General features: G+C 50.2%; 1 pseudogene; it reads left to right on the top strand.

Annotated features, from left to right (window-relative positions):
- On the top strand, window positions 1-2,909 carry LOC112549977 (annotated as a pseudogene).
- Window positions 2,910-3,641: the final 732 nt, after the last annotated feature.

Below are 3,641 nucleotides of genomic sequence, written 5' to 3'. Positions count from 1 at the left end.
ATGTATTCCAGAGTAGGTGTTTGCTCAATTTAAAAGCAGGCTAATAATGACTACTTAATGACAAGGTACTGTATTAGTCCCTACAGCAAGCAGCTACCCTGGGAGACCCGGTCATTTGTCTGTTCTGAATCTTGGTGCAATTAACATTGTTTTACAATACCAGTGTAAATGACACCAGTGTAAAAGCATCATATGTGCAAGTCCTCAGACTGCAGGGAAAATCAAAGACACCAAAGTTACAAATTAAGAACTCACAAATGTTGAAGCCCAATCACTGTGAATTCAGAAAAGCCTGTAAAAATAAAGCATTCCCTGGTACTGGCTGTACAGTAGCTTTAGTACCATTCACAGGATCTTTCTGTTGCATTCCGTAGGGATCTAAAACTATCATTCAAACTTAGCTGTTTGCAACCTTAAAACGAAAAGAGATGAAATATGGTTAGGGGAAGAAACAACAAGCAGTTTGGCTAGGGACAGATATTACAAGTAAACTGGTATAAGTGATCAGAAACCAGTTCAAATCTGTAACACAACAGATGTTTGGCAGACCACTCTCAAAATGGCCAAAACTGGTTTAAAGTAAACCTGGATACTTCTGTCCCAGATCCCCTCCATATTCAAGTTAACTCATAGTCCCCCAGCATCCCAGGATGCTTTGCACCTCCCCTGCAAATCCCCCTCTTGCAGGGTGGGCAGGCTAGCCTTGGCCCAAGCTGTCTGCTCCAGCCAAGCAGGGAGGTATGTTCTAGTGCCCCCGGCTTCTGGCCTGGGCCCCTGCAGGCATGTGGCTGTATTTCTGGAATCAAAAATGAATGTCTGTTCACTTGCTTATCAGTTCATTCTACATAGCTTAGACAATCAATCCAGCCTCAAGGTTTTTGACTGTTTGTACTTAGGCTTTGAAGGATGATATGGGGAAGCCGGGAGATGAAGGAAGCAAAAGAGTGTGCTTTGTTTGACTAAGTTCTACCTGGAAGATTCACCCTATAAAGAAGGAGGCTATATATCAATCTTAAATAAAGTATTCATGATGAGAGCTGCAAGTTCAAACTCTAGTTCGACACAATCTTATTGGTAATGATGGTTTGTGTTTCTAGTTTATTCCCAAAGTTCCTTCTCTAGGGCTGCAGCTACACGAGATGCTGCCTATGCAGTAGCCTGAGACTGCTGCACAATAGTGTCATCTGGCAGAAACTGACACACAACATTTCTGCCTGCTGCATCCCTTGCCCAGCCCTGAGATTCCCCCCAGGGCTGCCAGCCCTACTTTCCATGGCAGCAGGGTCAGCACCTGTCTCTGCTCCTGCTCAGCCCCAGCTCTGTCTCTTTGCAGGCATTATGGTGAAGCACCTCTGCCATGTGGCTCAGTCCCTGCTTGTGCCCCTGTCCTGGGTGCTGCTGGCAGCCTTCCAGGGCTGGCATCACAGGGACAGCTGCATGGGGGCCCAAAAACTAGCATGGTGAGCATGTCCAGAACATCATCCCCTTTAAGACCTGACTCCACCTGCATGCTCACAGCCATCCTGAGTGCCCGAGCCCACAACTGGACCTGGGAGGAGGTGCACAACCTTGTGGCACTCTGGGGTGGGGCCAACATCTATAGGCAGTTCATGTGGGGTTCTCCCCTCACAGCATGCAGAGAGGCAAGACACAGTTCAAAACTTTATTGATCAGCCTATGTTCCCACAGCTGGGTGGGCAAAGGCCTCTCACATGCTGAGAAAGGCGTCGATGCCAGTGGTGATGTCCTCCTCAGCAGTGGGGGGCAGCAACTTGTAGCGCTGCAACAGGTAGTCCTCCAGGTGGTGGTAGAGGTTGCAGGGCTGCCTGGGCTTGCCCCCCATGCCATTGTAGCTCAGGGTCCTGAACCAGGAGTTCAGGTGTGTCCAGGGCACCAGCAGGATCATCATCAGCAAGCCATAGTGTTTCAGGCAGCCATCCACCTGCACAAACAGCTCATTGCACACCATCTGGGGCACACACAGCAGGGGCACACTCAGGGTGCAGAAGTGGCACAGTGGCAGGGGTGACCCTGTCACCTCCCCAGAGAGGACCCCAGTAGGGAGGGCAGGAGCATGGCCAGCCTCTTGCCTCAGTTGTCCGGGAGTCCTGCGCACCCCAAAGCCAGGCACCATGGGTTGGGCAGCAGTGTTGCAGAGCAGCTTGCCTGCAGGGAGAGTTGGGGGGAGCAGGGTCTGGAGTTTTGGCAGCAGGTGCTGCCAGCAGCCTGGCTTGTCCTGTCCTGAGAAAGGAGCAGCCAGCACCCATCTCCCAGTGGCCCGCTGGCCCCAGGGGAGCAAGCAGGGCCAGGGGGCTCAGCTACTGGCTGCCTGGGCCCAGCCCTCCCCAGACAGCTTATTGTGGTCCCTGGGCACCTGTACATAGCCAACCTATGATCTGAGGCTGGGCAGTGCAAGGCCTCTGGTGCAGAGCATCTTATGTCTGCAGTCTTGCAAACTCACAAAAAAGACTTCCATCTCTTGCCTCTGTTGGGAAGAGGCTGCAGGGCCCTGTGGGAGTGCCACCTCAGGGTCACTGCCACCCACTGCTGGAGCCACCTGGATGCACTGGTGGCATACCACGGACTGGACCCTCCTGCTCCAGCAGCTGGTGGCAGTGGTGGACAACTGGGTGGCATGGGAGTAAGCATGGCAGGAGGCACAAGGGGCATGGGAGCTGGCCTGGTGGGAGGAAGACATTGCCTGGGAGGCTACCCAGGAGGAGACATGGGACTGGGTGCAGCAGAAGCACTGGGTCTGGCTGGAGGCCCTGGAGCAGCATTGTGTGGAGCTGCTCCAACAGCAACTGGCCAGCCAGGGCTGGGAACTGGAGCTCATGTCCAGGCTCCTCCACACCAGGCCCCTTGTTCTGGCCCTGCAGGGCCCCTGGGTTCTGTCTGCTGCCCGGTAGCAGGCCCCTACCTGGGCTTCAGAGGAAGACATGTGCCCTTAATGTGCCTTAAATCAGGCTAATGCACAATAAATGCCCACATGTAGACACACCCGTGCCTAAAGTCAGACCTAAAACCTGCTTATATCAAGGTTATATCTATAAGATTTGTGGGCCTGAGCACTTCCTTATTTGGCATTACTACATCCTAAACTTATATCCCATCAGCTGTGCTAGGACTTCAGACCTCCTGCTAGAAAATTATTTTAGTATCCTAAGAGTACCGAAGGGATTTATTTCTAAGGGTTGAGTATGGACCTTTTCCTTTGAAAAAATTGCAGTTTTATAAACCAGAAACCTTATGCAGCTGAAAATTATTAAAAGAAAATGTATCTGTTCACTTCTTTAATTCCAGAACTTCTAAATTAGAGGACTAGCATCATCTGTATTGGAAACTTCATGGCTTCAAATGTGGCCAAGGCATTTTTAGTCATTATATTACATAGCATTTGGCCAAAATTATTTATTGCTCTTCAAAGAAAAAATAAACTCCAAAGTGGTTTTAAATGTTTGTTTTAATTGTTTTAAGTCTTGCTGACTTCTGCCTACACTGTCATAGTCAGATCAGAAATGACACAATCAGACAGATGTAGACCGAGCTCTGACAGCTTCACCTAAGCTAAGTATCTGGATCATTAAGTTATGGGCAGTCAGGTTCAAAGTGGAAGAAATCTCCAGTGTCAGCAGATCCCG

Source organism: Alligator sinensis, unplaced genomic scaffold, assembly GCF_000455745.1.
Source record: "Alligator sinensis unplaced genomic scaffold, ASM45574v1 scaffold682_1, whole genome shotgun sequence".
In the NCBI taxonomy this organism is placed as follows: Eukaryota; Metazoa; Chordata; order Crocodylia; family Alligatoridae; genus Alligator; species Alligator sinensis.
The sequence above is the reverse complement of the archived record's forward strand: the minus strand, read 5'-3'. Positions and strand labels throughout refer to the sequence as shown.